Genomic DNA, 19,427 nt, shown 5'->3' on the forward strand with positions numbered 1-19,427 from the left:
TAATAGTCTAAAATAATCAGTCATTCGTCAAGGATTGACTAACTCTGTGGGTTACTTCATTTAAAATTGGAAAATATATTATGATTTAGTGCAGATTAACAGCAGACGGCTTTGCAACATTGAATACACTGCACATAGGCAACCTCTGTTAATGGCAAGATATTCTTGTAGCAGATTCGTTCCAAAATTTGCATCCTTTTAAATTTTAAAGATGCATACTTTTCGTCATCACCCGACATTTTGAAGAATAATCTCAAATGCTAAACTCACACACCTTTTGTAAAGGTTCAATTTATAATAAAACCCTTCACCCCATGTTCAGCTGAAGTGTTTTTGGTTGTACCATTTTCTTTGAAAAATAAATGTTTTTTCCCCCCCAAAAGCATAGATACTAATATGATGCTAGTCTGTCTTGAAGTTAATAACTGTTGACTTTATTCATAGAGTCATTAAAGATGTACAGCACAGAAACAGGCCCTTTGATCCAATTTGTCCACGCCGACCAGATATCCTGAATTAATCTAGTCCCTTTGGCAGCATTTGGCCCATATCCCTCTAAACTTTTTCAATTAATATACCCGTCCTGATGCCTTTTAAATATCGTAAGTGTACCAGCCTCCACCACTTCCTCTGGCAGCTATTCCATAAATGCACCACCCTCTACGTGCATAAGTTGCCCTAGGTCCCTTTTAAATCTTTCCCCTCTCACCTTAAACCTATGCCCTATAGTTTTGGACCCCTGTACCCTGGGAAAAAGACTTCTCTACCCTGGCTATTCACCCTATCCATGCCCCTCATGATTTTATAAACCTCTATAAGGTCACCCCTCAGCCTCTGACATTCCAGGGTAAAAACCCCAGTCTATTTAGCCTCTCTCTGTAGTTCAAACCCTCCAACCCCGGCAACGTCCTTGTACATCTTTTCTGCACCCTTTCAAGTTTAACAACATCTTTCCAATAGCAGGGAGACCAGAATTGAACACAGTAATCCAAAAGTAATCTAACCAATGTCCTGTAAAGCCACAACATGACATCCCACATCCTACACTCCTTTATTCCTTTTTAAAACACTGGGATATTGTCTTAAAGAAAATCTTGTTTTCAGAAACTCGAATGCAGTTCATAGCATTTGTGAGGAAGGATAAGCCTTTTTAACAAGACTTGACACATCATTCATACTTCTGTCAAGAGGAGGAGTGATTGTGAGACTTGCTGTGGATTTTGATTGAGAAGGATTCATTGACTGTGCTACAAATCTCTAAAGCTATTCACAAAGGTCTGGTGATCCCTGTAGCAAACATTTCCCTATTCTTCACATCAGTTTGATCCTGGCTTCAAGGCAGAATGAAGCTCTAGTGATCCAGAAGGTGATGTAATCATTTACAACAGTCAATTCCACTGAAGTACTCTCACAGAAAACAAACCAGGAAATAAAATATACTGATTTTTTTTTCCACTCCATTAGAACTTCTCAAAGCACCAAAGAGGGATTCGTGTAGAAATTGAAAGGGTCATAACTCTTAACGGAGAAATTTGACATTGCACAAATATGAAACTAGCTTTTCATGAATCAGTGCGGCTGTTCAGTGTGTATGGACGTTTAACCTTTAACATTTGCTATAACGTTTACTGCAAATAAAGTGAAAGGGACATGTTTCTGTTAATGTGGCCTTTCCACTTGATTGCAGTCTGGAGATACTTGAGAAGCATACCCTATTGTGAAGAATCAATTTCTTAAGTAATATCTATATTGATATTTAACTGTACACATGCAGACTCGAAGTTACTGTGTGTCATCAAGAGGTAATGATGGAGCATGTTCACTGTCTTGGTGCCATCACTAATGCAAGATCTGGCCCAATATGTTTTAATATGGAATTCTTGCACCAAAGATCTCTGTTCGAGTCACTACTTGCTGAAGCCTCAATGATGAGATTGTTCCTTTAACAGTTAATCACGCTGTCCTTTTAAAATCTAAAATTAAATTTGTCCATGTTCACATGAAAAAGGCTGCTTAAACTGTGGTGCCAATGGACACTGCATAGGACAGAACTCAACACACCAGCAAAACAGTAAGTAGTTTACACTTGCATTCCTTTCCAAAAAAATGTGCATTAGTTAGCTGCCTTCCTTTTTGAATTTTTACTAGACTAGTAAATACAGTTTTGCATCTAACCACTTTCTCATGCTATCAGAGTTCAGCACTGTTGAGTCAGAAGATTGTGTCTGTTCAGACAATTGAATATGTGGTCTAGGCTGATAACTCGGTGAGGGGGAGGCTACCTGTTGATTGAGCCATAGCCAACAACATTATTAAATAACTTTTAATAATTGTTTTTAACCCCACTGTTTTCCCTCAAGGCTGATATCTCTAAATAGTGTACACTTTTTCACAGACGCTGTTAAAGTATCTTGTCATGGAAATGCTGGAATTATTGCCGAATGACAGGAAAGAATTGAGCATTCTTTTAAACTAACAAATCTCTGCTGGCCGTTATTATTTTCTTGTGCACTTGCTTTATTTTATACGTCTGGCTTCCTTCTCTCAACTGCAAAAGTACGTCCAAATGAAATGGGATAATGTTGCCTATCAATCTCACATACATGCTAGCATCTCACCACGGCCAGCACAGAAGAGGACAAATTGAACTGAGTTTGAAGATCTATTGTTGTCCTGTAATACACAAAATGACCAAGGTGAAAGCTGTCATGAAGTAATGGGTTTGAAAGCCCCACCAATCTGATGATATCAGGGTTTCCATGTGATGGACTGCCTGTTTCTTCACAAGGTAATGGTGGAAACAGACCTGCCATTTCTGGTTCCCAATAGTCTGATGACAAGTCAACGCAACTTGTACCAGTCGCTCTCATGCAATAAACCGCCTTGGATTCTGGAAGACAGGTAACTCTTATCGACACTGACCAGACGTCATTCTTTTACCAATAATAATTAGCTAGGCCCTTGCACTCAGCATAGTTCTGGTGCAATAGTAATGTCCTAACCTCTGAGCCAGGAGTTTCATCCCTCCTGTGTGTGTGCCATAACATGTCTGAAAATCTTTATTTTAAAAGTAGCTAGATAGAAAGATTTACAGCTCTTGTTGTGCATTGGCAGTGGTCCTACAAGCCTAACTTCAATTCCACTTACTCTATTCTCTCACATCTGAGAAGCTTGATTTTAAAAATATCTAGAATGGAGGATTGGTGGCAGCACATTTTACCTCCACCATTAGCAGGCGGTTGGTTCCACAAGTATATAAAACATTCTCTTGCCTCCCCAGTCAGAGATGATGGGCTCTCACTCCAGACTTGAGCGTAAAAAGAGCTGAGATTCCAGTGTGGGTTTGAGTGTGCTGTATTATTGGTGGTGCTGTCTTTTGGATAAAATGTTAAAGCAACGAAGTGACATGAAGTTATTGCTGGTCCTGGTCAATAATCATCCCTCAACTAGTATCTCAAACAGATTATATGGTGGTTATTGCAGCGTTGACCTTGCTAGGTGCAAATTGTTTGCTGTTTTTCCAATATTGGCAGTAAAGTGACTTTGGAATGTCCTGTGATAAATGTATAAGTCTTTTCTTTTGTAGTGCTGTTTTTTTTTTACATAAACAGAGTTCTGTCTGTCCTTTCTATGCATCATCCAAATGAACTAAACTGTGAGGCTGTGTTGTGTGCTGATTACTTTGGAATGGGAGATTAATCCATGATCTCTTGCCTTAGAGAAGTAGATCCTATATATTATAGCCCCACGTGGTAGGTGGTTATTTCCAGATCCCTTTTGAGTACCATAAGATCAAGCATAATTGAAAGGCAAAGTTGATTTGTTAGCAAGGATTCATGATAATTTTTACTGACACAAAATGGATTAATTTGTAAATTATTTTGTGCACATCTTGCAATATTTTAAATGATTTTTTTCTCCTTTTTGGTGTCAATATCACTTTTTGCTTCTTCCTCTTTTATTGTTTTATGAGATGTGTGCGTCACTGGCAAGAACAGCCTCTGTTGCCCACTGTCAATGGCTTTTTACAGCGTGTTGGGAATCCATTTTATTGAATTACCACAGTCCATATTGTACCTGCACAACAACAGTGCTGTGGGAAAGAGAGCTCCAACATTTTGACCCAATGTATGTGAAGGAATGGCAGTATATTCTAAGTCCGGATGGTGTGTGGCTTGGAGTTTCCATGTATCTGCTGTCCTTTTTCTTTCTACATGGCATAAATAGGGAGGAGGGAGGTGAGTTAATTGCCATAGAATTCCTAGCCTCTGATATGCTGGTGTAGCCATAGTATTTATATGGCTGATCTGATGCAGTTTTTGATGAATGGTAATTCCCAACATGTTGAAATTGTTAAGAATTCTAGTATTACTTGAAAAAAGTCACATTCTGTTGACACTTTTTTTTCATCTTGCAATAATCAAGACATTTCACAGGAATATCAGTTAAAGGAGAAATCTGACATTTAGGCTACATAAGAGGAGAGTACTGATTTGTTGGCAAGGGCTCTGATTAGCAGAGACATTATGAAGAATGTGCCAAGTAATGATTGGCAGTTAACTGCCAGGCAAATTTAAATTTTCAACAAGCAGATTGTTTGAAGTTAAAAACAAATTGCTGGAAAAGCTCAGCAGGTATGGTAGCATCTGTGGAGAGAAATCAGAGTTAACATTCAGGTTGAGTGAACCTCAGAACTCCAGTTCTGAGGAAGGGTCACTCGACCCAAAACATTTTGATTTCTCTCCACAGGTGCTGCCAGACCTGCTGAGCTTTTCCAGCAATTTCTGTTTTTGTTTCTGATTGACAGTGTCTGCAGTTCTTTCGAGTTTTTTTTTAAAGTTTGTTTGAGCCTCTGGACAGTGGGAATGGAGGAGGTCAAAAAGGCAGAGTTGCTGCTTGTATACTTAGAAAGCCAAGCAGCACTTGGGCAGACTGGTTTTGGTGGGGGTGTGTTTAAAAAGTGGACGAGGAGATGGTCCCTTTTGATAGCTAGAAGGTGAGGGGGAAAAGAATTGTTTTCCAGTGATATCCCATTGGAGAAATAATGGAGGTCGATCCATTGAATGCGTAGGCTAATGGGGTGAAAGGTGGGGAATTTGATTCTAAATAGTCATAGCGCTATTGCAAATAGCAGATTAAGTGCCTTGTGGTGAAGCTTGTTATTTGAGGTGGCAGATTTCCCTGTAGACAGCAAGATCATTCATTATCCTTGTAATTTCTCTTTCACTTTCCTGCCTGTAACGTTCTCCGTCTTTTGCATTCCCTCAAGGCAAAATTTAAATAAATTGCAACACTGAGCAGCTTTTCTTTAGGCTCTTTAACATTTTAGTTCGGTGAGTAAGTGTATCAAACCCTTTGAGAGCACATTCATGTAATGCTGGATTTATTTTCAGTCTTTAATCCTTACCCCACACACACACACAAACACACTGCCTCAGGCAGGGCCTCTCACACAGAGCAGTGCTCTCATGGATTGTCATATTTGTTCCTCACTGTTTCAGTCGGATTGTTCATTTTGATCAAAGAGAATTTCTCTTTCATCCAGCAGCAGGCATGAGTGTCGGATAAATCAAAGGGTTTTGCCCTTAGTTTAGAATTTACAATTGCAATCTCTTTAAGCAAAAAAATGCTGAAAATTTTAAATAAAAATAAATCTCTTCCCTCTCCGTCTTTCTGTTGGTATATGTTTGTATATTTCTGTCTTGCAAGATGTAAAATATGCCCCTGTCAGTTCACTTTTTCTGTTTGTCGCTATTCTCTCCTTTTTTACTTTGTCTTTCCATCCCTTCCCCCTAACTTTTAAGGGTGCTGCTCATTTTGCAGATGGTTCCTATCTTCACAAGTATCTGCTAATCCAGGAGGGAAGGATCCCTCTTTTACATCCTGCTGTTGCACCCACTAACTGCATAAGATGGTGTGATTCAGGAAGGTCAGGGTGTAGTCCTATGGTTGCATGTCAGAATGAATGAGTTGCACTCTCGATAGTGACAGGGTTATAGGCGAAAGCTGGGAGAATGGAGGAAGCTGGTCAGGAATGGCTCTGCCAAACATTCCTGCCACCACCCAGTGGGGTGAGCTGTGAGATGATTCTACTCCGCTCCATCCAGGTGGGCAACCAATTTTTAAAAAAATATTTAAGGTCTTGATTGGGAGGGGTTTTGTGGCTATGCCAGCACTTTGCTAGTGGCAGAGCAACCCCTACATTTTGTGAACCCAGGAGACCATCAGAACCAAATTCTCCATGTGTAATGACAGGGCCACATACAATTTCATTCTGCATTCAGTTTTTGTCTGGTTCAGCATGGTGAATTTCTAGCTTTATTGTTCTTCACTTAAATGGTGATGAATGTGGAGTTTTCTACCCCAGAAGGTTATGGAGGCTTAACAGTTGTGCAGATCACAAGATAGAAATCGTCATATTCCTGGAGACCAATTACTCCATAGGATAAGGGGGAAAATGGAGGAAGTGGCAAAAGAAATCAATGATTATGCATAATCTGATTGGTGGAGCAGGCTCAATTACTTCTGCCCATAATTCCAATGTCCCATGCTCCTGTAATTGGGAAATTCCTACTTTTTTATGGGAACATCAAGGCTGGTAAACACACATAAAAGACAAGTTCAAACAGATTGCATAAGTTAGATTCGTTTGAGTTTGAAGATATGCATGATTTTAATTTACAAATTTGTTTTCGATGTGGATTTTGAGGTTTTTTTGCATTGAGGGCAGGAAAACAGCAGGGTGGTTGGAGTGGCATGGTGGCTGAGTGGTTAGCATGGCTGCCTCACAGCACCATGGACCCAGGTTTAATTCTACCCTCGGGCGACTATTCTATGTGGAGTTTGCCCATTCTCCCCATGGGTTTCCTCCGGGTGTTCTGGTTTCCTCCCACACTCCAAAGATGTGCGGGTTAGCTGGATTGGCCATGCTAAATTGCCCACGGTGTCCAGGGATGTTTTGGCTAAGTTGATTAGCCATGGGAATTGCAGGGTTACAGGGATAGGGTACAGGGGTGAGATGCTGTTTGGAGGGTCGGTGTGGACTGGGTGGGCAGAATGGCCTGCTTCCACACTGTAGGGATTCTTTGATTCTAGGACAATATAATGGCCAATAATGTTGAAGGTAAGGGGCGTGGAGTTGATAAGAAATTGGAGTGAAGGTTATTGTCATCACACTTGGTTAGTCTTTGACAGTCTTCAGTTTCCAAATCCCTCATCTGGTAGGTGATGTGATGAAAAGCCCCACAGTGTACAGCATCACCACAAATCTTGATAACTACTCATCAGTAATGCAGGGCTCGTGCAGAGTGGTCCAGAATTGTCGCTTCCAAAATGTGAATGGTTTTCTCATAGCACATTTCTTGCAGCAGAACGACTCTCATTCTAAACATGCTGCATACTCGTGAACTAGAGCCGTGTGCCACCGCATCAGTCAATTTTGCTGTTGTTGTTGGGGGAGCACCTTTCATTTTGCTGAGTGTGTGTAGTGGTTGAAATCCAGCTGGCACCGTGGATTGCAGCAAGATATGGGCATTGTTCTGGCAGTTATGACAGCAGGCAATGAGCTGCCCAATTTGCCGAAGTTTTCACATATCACCTGCAATGTAGACTATATTTTTTTTTGTTCCAGTTTAGGATAAAGTTGATGTGCAGCATTGACGATGTGCAGTTACTGGCACGCTATGATGTTGGAAACTTGCACTCTTATTGGAGAACATCACTGCCCTACCTTGTGGACTGAACACTAAGTGTTGCCAATATCTCCAACTCCAGCCTGGAAGGAGATGGCTGCTTGAAATTTCATAGCTATTGCCACTGGAAAAATGAGTCCTTTGCCCTGTTATTGATGGAGTTGTGGCTGCTGCAATTGACAGATTTCCATGAGGACCTCCTAATGAAAGATGGATCTCTCAAACCTTGGGCATTGCTGAGGTTCAGGTAGGAGAAATGTTCTTTGAGCACCCTGGGAAGATATGGCCTCCTGTCAAGGCCTTGCCTATTCCTACTCTTGCTTCCAACAGCCGTACTGGCTCAGCATGGCATCTCTTCATTTCTCCCAGTCATGCTTGATTCCAAGAGCATCCACGTCCAAGATCTACTGCCTCATGCTGAGGTGGAGATGGTCGAGAGTGTCAGGTTCGTGGGAGTGATGATCACCAACGATCCGTCCTGATGCACTTTGTATGGTATGATCTGCCTGTAGAGCACACAAAACAACACTTCTCACTGTATCTCTGTATATGTGAAAAAAGTTAATCAATCATGGAAAAGCTGTGGAGTAGGTTTAAAAAAAAAGTTCTTGAGCACCTTCCACACCCACTCCCTGTTGACTCAAGGCACCAAAAGCGAGAAGAATCATATCAATCAGAAGAAAAAGTCAACAGCTAATCTGTAAGTATTTAATGATTGCTCTAATAGGGCTATTTTTGTGACAGGGGCTCGTTCAACTTTGTGAGGTTAAAAGACAGTGTCAAGCGGAATCTAGGGTTTCAAAATGTTTAATGTTGGTGTTAAATCAACATTGCATACTAGTTGGCATCTTGATCAATTGACTCGTAAGTCCTTTACAATGAGGGGGTCGTGGGTCATTTCTGCCGACTGCCTGCCCCTCTTCTGCAGTCACGTCCGAAACTGGGCATCCTTGGAGAGGGAGCATGTGGTGTTCACCAACGTTATTAATGCCCTTGGGGAGAGGTGGAGTGCTTTATTTCTCCCTACAACTCCCATTTTGATTTGATCCCTACCCTCCCCTTCACTTTTTCTTTCACGGAAGCGTCGCTCCTACCAAGCTTTGCTTGTTACGGATTCCCTGTCTACGTGGGTGTTTTTCCTGATGGTGGAATGTTGAATATAATGATGGGGGTCTGGGGCATCGCACACAGAATCCATTTTGGAAGCTCCGCAGCAAAAGCTTGCCTTGAGGCTTGACAGAATCGTGAACATATGATTTGTTATCTGATGGGTTTTTTGATCCAGTTCTGATATTAAATACATTTTAATTGTTTTACCTAATCATTTGCAGATTAACACGATTGAGAACAAATGTTTAAGAAATCATGTAGCACCATAAATTGCCCAGAGATACCGGTGTTCCTAAAATCAGTGGCTATTGAAAGCTCAAGTCAGTTTTCTACCTGCTACTGACTCGGAAAGGATCCCACCAAATTCCCAGGCAGCCTGATTAGGCCTTCTGGAACCTGTTGCCCTAAACTTGGGAGGGAAAATTCTCTGAACTCCATTCTGAACAATTGGGTGAATAATGCAGTGAGAGAATTGTAACTTCTTTTTGTAACAATAATAGTTTGGTTAGGTAAAGGCCTCAGAATATCTGGATCCAAGATGAGTAAATAGTTGAAATATAGATCAGCCACAATCTAATTGAATTGCAGAACAAGCTGGAGGGGCAGAAGAGCCTGCTTCTGTTCCTTTGTTCCTATTTCAGAGAATGGTGTCAAAAATCCTTGCACCTGTTCCATTAAAAATTCATTTAACAATATAGTTTTGATTTGTATCACATTAATTCGGAGAAGCCCATTCTACATATTAGAATGATGGTGACCTTATAAGGCATATAGTTACTTGCTGGGAGAACTGAATCCTATTTACAATAAGATGTTAGTTGAAAGCAATAGAGGGCTCTTATGGCACAATGGTTGTGTCCCTACCTAGGAGCCAGGAGAATTGGGTTCAAGTCCCACCTGCTTCAGATGTGTAGTTACATCTGAATAAGTTGGCATAAAAATTATCTACTTGAATGCAGTGTTTCATTCAACACTGACAGACATGAATTACATGATCCAATAGCCTCAGCATTGAGTAACTCTGAACTTATGGCTTTAGGCCATGGAAGTGTCCACCATAATGTGCCACTGGCCCCTGAATAAAGCCTCATGAACTAACAGACCACACTTCTCAAATTAATTTGAGATGAGGATAGCACTGGCAAGGCTGGCATTGTTGCCAATCTCTTGGTTGGCCTGAAAGTGTGGTGGATCTTCTTGAAACACTAGCAACTTTATCCAAATGAGTTAGACCATTTCACTAGCGTCATATATTAGCCAGACTGGAAAAGCACAGTGAGTTTCTTTCCCTAAAAAAACAACTGGATAATACTGCAGTTCAACACCTTCAGAGATATTTTTATTAATACCAGCATTTTACTTTACAATTTTCAAACCAGCACAGTTGTGTTTGAACTTGTGCTTTCAGAATTATTCATCAGGTTAATGCACTGATTACGCTTCTGTCATGCCAATCAAAATTTTCTAATGTTTCCGAAAATGAGCAATTGCAATTTAATGGGAAAGGTTACTCCGTGAGGGAACATGTTTGTTAAAGCTATAAGAGATCCAGACATTAAATTAGATGATCTGCTCTGCTCTGGCCTTGGCTTGGAGCTAAAAATTAATTTACTTTGGTGGTAACTGAATTAGTGGATGGCACCCATTCGTCTTGAGTTGGGGGTTTGTGAATGTCAAGTTTCACTCCACAAAGCGATCACAAAATCCAGTTTGACACTCAGTTTTGAGGGTGTAATCTTTGAAACAAAACTCTTCAAACTGCTCTCTCAGATGGAAAGATCCCATAGCACTTGTATTTTGAAGGAAATCAGTGTCTCAGCCAAAGCCTATTCCTCTCTCAGTATCACAAAAGCAAATGAACTCTTTGCTGCTCCGAGCAGCTTGCTGTGTGTAAATTGGCTGTCATGTCTCCAGTCAACACACTTGGAAAGTATTTAATGGACAATTAATCATTTTGGGACATGCTGAGATCGTGAACAATGCCACATAGAAACAAGTTCTAAGTTTATTTTTAAAGCTCTGCAGCACCATATTCTGCATTGGGAGTCACAATGCTTTGGTCAAGTGTCAGTTCTGTTTGCTGTGGTGACAGAGAGAGAGTGAGTTATGTATCTAACTGATTCGTTTCAGCGTCTCCTGATTAACTTCACAGACAGGATCATTGAGATGTGCATTGACTACACCAAGCATGCAGAAGGGGAACAAATAAAAGAAACAGAGCATCGTTCAAAGCAACCTTTGTCTTACTGGTGGTGGTAGAGGAAATGAAAGGAATTACTTTCTTTGTGTCAAAGGAATTTAGGAGGATGTCACTACTAAGGCAGCCAAAGGGTCTGAATTACACTCTGAAATGAAACTTTTTCCTTGTCTTTCATGAAGAATAATAAACTTTGAAGAGCCTCTTCTTGTTTCTTTTATACAAGGAAAAGAAACCCTGACAAGGGTTTAAGAGTCACTTCTGTCTGTGGAGAGGCTGTCTTTTAATCTTTGCGACACTGCCCTGTTTTTATTACAGTCTGTTTATATTCCACCCACCTCTCCTTCCTTCCACGTCTTTTGAAAGAAAGTTCTTGATCAGGATGAATAAACTTTCAATGCACTTCCTATTCAATATAAGGATAGCTTAGCTCTTCTTTCTATGGTGCTGTTATGCTAGGTCAAAGCATTAGTATTTCAAAGCTTTCAGCAGCGAGCTTCATTATTTTTAAGAGATAGTAGGAACTGCAGATGCTAGAGAATCTGAGATAACAAGGTGTAGAGCTGGATGAACACAGCAGGCCAAGCAGCATCATAGGAGCAGGATGGCTGATGTTTCGGGCCTAGACCCTTCTTCAGAAATGGGAGAGGGGAAGGGGGTTCTGAAATAAATAGGGAGAGCAGGGGAGGTGGATAGAAGATGGATAGAGGAGAAGATAGGTGGAGAGGAGACAGACAGGTCAAAGAGGCGGGGATGGAGCCAGTAAAGGTGAGTGTAGGTGGGGAGTTAGGTCAGTCCAGGGAGGACGGACAGGTCAAGGGGGCAGGATGAGGTTAGTCATCTGCAATCTGACCCCACCACCAAAGGCATTTTTCCCACCCCACCCTTATCTGCTTTCCGGAGGGACCACTCTCTCCGTGACTCCCTTGTCTGCTCCACACTCCCCTCCAGCCCCATCACTCCTGGCACTTTTCCCTGCAACCGCAGGAAGTGCTACACCTGCCCCTACACCTCCCCCCTCACCCCCATCCTAGGCCCCAAGAAGACTTTCCACATCAAGCAGATGTTCACCTGCACATCTGCTAATGTGGTATACTGCATCCGCTGTACCCGTTGTGGCCTCCTCTACATCGGGGAAACCAAGCGGAGGCTTGGGGACCGCTTTGCAGAAGACCTACGCTTGGTTCTCACTCAACAACTGCACCTCCCAGTCACGAACCATTTCAACTCCCCCTCCCATTCCTCAGACGACATGTCCATCCTGGGCCTCCTGCAGTGCCACAACGATGCTACCCGAACGTTGCAGGAACAGCAACTCCTATTCCGCTTGGGAACCCTGCAGCCCAATGGTATCCATGTGGACTTCACAAGCTTCAAAATCTCCCTGCCCCCTACCGCATCCCAAAACCAGCCCAGCTCCTCCCCGCCTCCCTAACCTGTCCTTCCTCCCACCTATCCCCTCCTTCCCCCTCAAGCCCCACCCCCATCTCCTACCTACTAACCTCATCGCGCCCCCTTGACCTGTCCGTCCTCCCTGGACTGACCTATCTCCTCCCTACCTCCCCACCTACACTCACCTTTACTGGCTCCATCCCTGCCTCTTCGACCTGTCTGTCTCCTCTCCACCTATCTTCTCCTCTATCCATCTTCTATCCACATCCCCCTCTCTCCCTATTTATTTCAGAACCCCCTTCCCCTCCCCCATTTCTGAAGAAGGGTCTAGGCCCGAAACGTCAGCCTTCCTGCTGCTATGATGCTGCTTGGCCTGCTGTGTTCATCCAGCTCTACCCCTTGTTATCTTCATTATTTTTAATCTGGTGAAGGAGGACTTTTTTCCTTCTTGTAAATAATCTTCTATTTTCCCTTTTTTTTAAAATTTTATTTGAAGGTTCGCACAAGCCATTTCTCTCCGTGAATTACAATCACCAAGTTTCAGTGTCTAGGAGTTGCAAATTTCCAGGAAGTCAATTACATGGGCCACTTTAATGTCATAACTTCTGGACAGATTAGACTGAGACACAGGTATGTCACAAATGGTTGGTGGCCCGTCTCCCTGAAACCTCTCCCACCTAAAAGAGACAAGTCAGGAGAGTCATTAAATGGATTCCACTTCCATTGAGTGGGGAGCAACACTGAAGAATTTTGACACCAACCATTCCTTTTGACTGGCACCTTGTGTAATGTCATAACCATCCAATTGCTCTTCCAACACCCCATAACTGTAGTCTCCTTGTAGAGACTGGTAACATCTAAAAATAAATTTAAATTTCCAATTAGTAGTTGAAAAGAATTACATAAGACTTCATGTTTTAAAAGCTCCTCTGTAATAAATTACAAAATCAGCACCGGTGGTCCCTTGCAGACAAGGATGCCTCTCTTCCACTCTCGGAATGAGTCCGTTCATGGCTGTACAGACTGATATGGCTACCGCAGGCTCTGTTACACTTGGAGCAGGTGATGGTCATGGGAAGGGGTGGGTGGGCCTTAGTATTGCAGAGCACTGTTTTCACTCTTTTCACCTGGCTTCCACTTTTCTCCTGAGGTGCTCAATGCCCTCCCAGATGCTGCTCCTCTGTTTTGGATGGTCTTGAGCCAGTGATTCCCAGGTTTCTGTGGGAATGTCGCACTTCGCCAGTGAGGCCTTGAGGCCATCACTGAAGCACTCCCTCTGTCCACCTGGGTCTTGCCTGCCGTTTCTAAGCAGGGAGTATAGCACCTGCTCGGGGAGTCTTGTGTTGGTCATGTGGACGACATGCCCAGCCATTGTAGCCACTCGAGTGGTCAGCGTCTGGTGCTGGGAATGTTGGCTTGTTTGAGGATGCTGGTGTTGGTGAATTTACAGGACCTTGCAGAGACAGCATTGGTGGTATTACTCCAGCACCTTGAGATGCTGTAGGCAGTGCATGTCTCAGAGCCATATGGGAGGGCAGGAACCACTACAGCTCTGTAAACCATGATTTTGGTGTCAGATCTGATGTTATTGTTCTCAAGCACCCTTTACCTCAGGCAGCTGAAGGCTGCGCGAGCACACTGAGGTAATGCTGGATCTCTTCATCAATAGCTACTTTGACCGACAGAATACTTACGAGGTATTGGAAGTGGTCAGTGTCCTCTAAGGCCTCCCTGCGGACCTTGACGATTGGGGGTTTGCTCCACAATGCCAGGCCACATTGATGGAAGACCTTCATCTTGTGGATGTTCAAGGTGAGACCTATGCTCTCCTATGTCGCTGTAACGGTGCTGACGATGATCTGGAGTACTTCCTTGGAGATTTGTGTGTACACCAGCATCATCTGCATACTGCAGCTTGATGACACACGTTGCGGTGACTTTGGTTTTGGCTTGAAGGCAGCGGAGGTTGAATTAATTACCCACAGGTTCTGTTAAAAAGAACATGATTAACTAACGCTTCTTTTTGTAGGTAGTTCATGCTTTTTGTTTATATGAAGGAAAGTTCCACTTTTATACTTATCACAGTTGCACTCCGCAGAATTGCAGTCCCTTTTATGAATAGTCCATTGTTGTTCCCGACTGCCAATGGGTACACTTTTCTTTTCCCCCGTTTTGCAAAGTAGTAACCTTGGGTAACCATCTCTAGGCTCTTCCTTTGGTTTTGGAGAGCTTTCTAAATTGATTCACCACAGTAAAGCCTGTCCCGGTGATTCATCCTTTCTGGCCACCCCAGAATATATCTCCCAATATCCTTAGATAGCTGCAGGGTCCATCCTTTGACTAGAGACCGGTTCTATTCCACATCCAGCTGTAGTAGGTCACAAAGCCAAGCAGCCACTTTCTCTCTGCTGACCACAAAGTATGCATGATATTTATTGAATTGTGTGGAAGGTTGTGACCTGATCTCATAAATGACTTTCTCTGCCCTCTTTCCCCATGACGACATTAAACACATTACCCTTCTAACTAGTTAGAAATAGTTGTTTATTTTTGGTGCAGACTTCCTCTCCTTGGAAGTAAACCAACAGCTTATGACACTACTTTTACAACATAATACTTTCAAAACCTTTCTGGGACCTTTGAAGATGTAAACTCTATCCACTGTGAACTCCGAATGGTATGATTATTTTTGACTGTGAACAACATACATCATCATTTGTTTCTACCTTCGGGTGACTGTGTGGGGTTTGTACATCCTCCCCGTGTCTGTGTCACTTTCCACCAGGTGCTCCGGTTTCCTCCCACAGTCCAAAGATATGCAGGTTAGGTGGATTGGCCATGCTAAATTGCCAATAATAGGTTAGGTGGATCAGCCATAGGAAATGCAGGGTTACAGGGATAGGATAAGGGGGTGGGGTCTGGGTGGGATGCTCTTTGGATGGTCGATGTTGACTTGATGGGCCAAATGGCCTGCCACCACTCTGTAGTAATACTATACACGTGCCCTGCTCCCATCTGATTTGGGGTCTGAATGTCAATTTGCATGTGTTGAGAAATCAGATTAAATCATTTGACACCAATACATCATACATCAATCACTTTGAGTGTTTCTCCCCCAGCCGGAGATGTGACAGTGGTGACACTTAAACTTGTGTCTTGATGTTTGATTTGACAGATGATGCCAGACCCTCAGCATGACCTAGAAAATGTTGCTGGGGAGTTTGAAGCTTACAGTGCTAGTCACCATCTATATCTGACAATGGTAGGTACAGAAAGTACAGCAGTGGACCCATCACTGTTCGATGTTTGCCTCAGTGAGTGAGGCTTTCAAAATGTTGTCTGACAGTTTTGAAGAATTATTATGTGGTGATAACAAACGTCATGTTCCAAAAGCATATTTTCTGTCAGATGAGACAAAGTGAGAAACAGTATCCTGACTTATAACATGTTTGAGGTAGGCATTGGACAGTCGCAATTAAGTTGAGACAAACCAGAATAACAAAGCAATAGATCAGCTGGTGCAATGCTGCAAATTGGCTGAAAAGTAGAGACTGGGCAATTGCATACCCTGAGACTTCATCCCACCTCCACCATCAGCACAACAAACATTGGGTTTGACTGGGTGGCACAATGGAATCCATATATGCACAAATGTAAGCAAAGGTCTGAGAGTGTTTCAGAGGTGGTAACCTGGGGTCTATAGAAGAGATGCCTGCTGTCCTTGGCTTGAGAAAGATAGGGAAAATGTGGGGACAAAGGCCATTTCGCCAAGAAGCGAAGAAACATAAGTGACCAGAGAAGGATGCCAGACCAATCGTATCAGGGAAAAAGATGGACGACTTATTACTGTGTATGATTTGATGAAGGTGCAGAGAGAGGGGACATAAAGTGTAATCATGAATTCATGTTTTCTATTAATGGGAGCAACCATGAGAAAGCTCCATTGATTATTGGTGATGTTAAAGTGAACATTATTGTAGATTCATCTAGTGATGGTGACGTTATCTACAAAGTACTGAAAAGAGCAGAGACAAAGGGCTGAATTTTGCAATATTTTGGCTAAATATCAATTTTCTCAAGTTTCACAGAAGGTTTCACTCCATGAGGCCCAGAAGAATTTCTTGCCATATCATCCCAAATTCACCTTACTAACGACCTACCGTGCCCCTTTGGCACACCTCTTGTCTGATTCTAGCTGGATTCTACTGTTGTGCTGCACCAGGAAGATTCTGCCACTTCCAGGATAACCCAGAGTGAACTAGCATCACTGGCACCCTTGCTGACTTGCATACAGACAAAGCACTGTCAAGCCAGAGTGTAGTGATTGACATTGTCCCCAGATATGGTAGACAAGGGGAAACTGGCACCAAGCTATGTGGAAGGACAGCTGGCGGTCCTAGTGAACAGGGTGGTGTAGAGCAGGATGTTATCTTCCCCAGGGCAGGCAGAGGATGTCATGCCATTGCACTCTGCCAGCCTGGTCCAGAATTACTACCTAGTCACCTGGTCTCAGCCATTTGGAGGAATGCACAGCAGTGAAGAGAGAAGGTCAATGCCCTTCAGTGCTTGGCCAGGGTAAATACCACTATCATCTCTCTCAACTACTGAACCCAACTCCCACCAAAGCTCATGCTCTATCCCTCTCACAACTAAATACAACATCAAGCCCCACCCCCTAACCCCGCAAGGCCCCTGCACTGGCTACTCTCAAACTCTGGGGAAAAAGCTACCACCTTTCCCCCAACAGCAAAAGTACTAACAGTTGTGTCACCTATTTATATCTCGTGCAATCCCTCCCTCACTATGGGGCATGTTTTTAAGGTGAAAGGAGAAAGATTTAAAAAGGACATGAGGGGCAACTAGTTTACACAGGGTGGATTTGGATAGGTATATGAATAGGAAAGGTTTGGAGGGATATGGGACAAGCGCAGGCAGGTGGGACTAGTTTAGTTTGGGAGCATGATTGTGGACTAGTTGAAACTAAGGGTCTGTTTCCATGCTGTATGACTCTTGGCAGGAAAAAATGGCCAACCATAGGGCTGTAAGAACAAAGATGGTGGGGTGCCCAACATTCTGCTCCTTACTCCCAATGACCCTGACTGTCCCGAGATTCTGACAGATGGTGTCCAAAACCTTCAGACTGACCTTGGAGACTGCTATTGACTTAGTGCACTGGGATGCCCTGATTGAAGGCTTGAATACCTTGACTTAGGATTACTGACATCCGCAATAGTGTCCTCGCTTTGTGTCTGCACTAAACAGCAAGGCACAACTGAAGTAATGTGAGCCTGTTAGCTCAGGCTTTAGAATTGGTCAAGGCATGGTAACGTAAGGGTTCTGTGAGCATCCAGGTAGGCACAACATCAGTGAGCACTAAGGCAGCAAGTGAACAGACTTGAGATGCAGCCTGGCTCAATCTACTGAGCTGGATTCCAGTCCATGGATCGAAGCATCCTTGCAGCAGCTTCTCAATGCTGTCTGCCAGTGTACCCAATCCTGTAGGTGTATTGGAAAAGTGCTATATGGATCCTGGGAAGCTGGCAAGTGTCAGATGCCAGTATCCATGGATGTGGAGGGAGTATGGGGGGAGCGATTATGGGTTCTATGGCAGGTGCCCTGCAGTATGCCAATGGTGTTGCTGCCAGGTATCCAAGACAGCGGTCCAGAGGAACAAACTGTGAGCTGATGTTGCCAGGTACCTGCTCTGACTCTCATCTTGGGAATTGTCAACATGTAGTTGCCATGCGGCAGTTAGTAAACTTAGGAAGCTATGTATTAATGAGGGAGAATTTGGAGTTAATGAGGCTGACAACAAGTGATGATCCCCGTTAATAGTCATTTTACCATTTTCCAGTGAGAATCCCATCTTGACATCTGGAACTTCACTTGAAAATGCAATGAGTTGCTCCTAACATCAAGAAACCTGATTAATTACATGATTCTCTCATTACTCGCCATAGCCCACATAGTTCTGGCCCATACTAAGATTCTGTCCAACGTGCTCATATTAATGATGTGAGAATAATCTCTGTCCTTATACATTCAAAACCTCACCTCAAACTGTTTCATGTTTTCCTATAGAGATGAGATGTGTCGGTCAGACATAGTAATTGAGGAAGAGGAAGAGCCTGCCCAAGCCTTCAGATTGCTACATATTAAACTAAAAGTGAATCTTATGAAACCTTGTGTGAAGTTTTTAGAGCAATAATTCAAGGAATTGTATTTGTGCACCTTCCCAATGTGAGTCTAACCGTTAATGAGAGGGTTAAGCTGTAGCTCTACCCTTATGCAGAACGTGTGTCTGAGAAAGTTGTGGCAAAGTTCAAGGAACCGATTGAGCAAGATGTCAAAAAACCAGTTGAAGGGCCAATTCTGCGAGTGAGCTCTGCTGTAGCAGTGCCTTAACCAAATGGTGACATCAGATGCTGTGTTAGTAAGTGAGAGGTGAATGAAAAGGTTGGGAGAACATCGTGCAACTCTTTGTGACCAAGTCTTTTAACTGTCGTCAATGTGCAAGGGTTTTTTTTCAAATCAGGCTTACATTGGAGATATTAACAATTCGTGTTTCTTCCTGAGCCAGGTAAGGCGACAACCTTTGTCATTTTTTTGTGGTCTTTGCTAATACATGAGATTGCTATTTGATACCAATACGGCTCCAGAAATTTAGCAACCTGAAATCCACACAGTGAAACAAAGATCCGAGAAACAGCCATGTCTCGGATGGCATTATTATTTATGGAGATAATTGAGAGGACCATGGCAAGAGGCTGAGATGGTATTGGCTAAATTGTAGTTAACAGGAAAGTGCAGACAGGTGTTTGCTGGGTGCAGCATTAACATTCATGGGCCATAACTCTCAAGTGGCAGAATCTATCCAGCCAAAGATACATTAAAAGCAAGAGGTAAATGAATCTCAAATGCATTAGAGTGAGAATTTTTCTGGGACCTGTGAACTGTTGTGCAAGATATATCTCAAACTGAGCCACTCGGGTTGATCCATTTGAGGATATTGACCAGAAAGAAAGAATGGTTTAGAT

Source organism: Rhincodon typus, chromosome 2, assembly GCF_021869965.1.
Source record: "Rhincodon typus isolate 14 chromosome 2, sRhiTyp1.1, whole genome shotgun sequence".
NCBI classification, from domain to species: Eukaryota; Metazoa; Chordata; class Chondrichthyes; order Orectolobiformes; family Rhincodontidae; genus Rhincodon; species Rhincodon typus.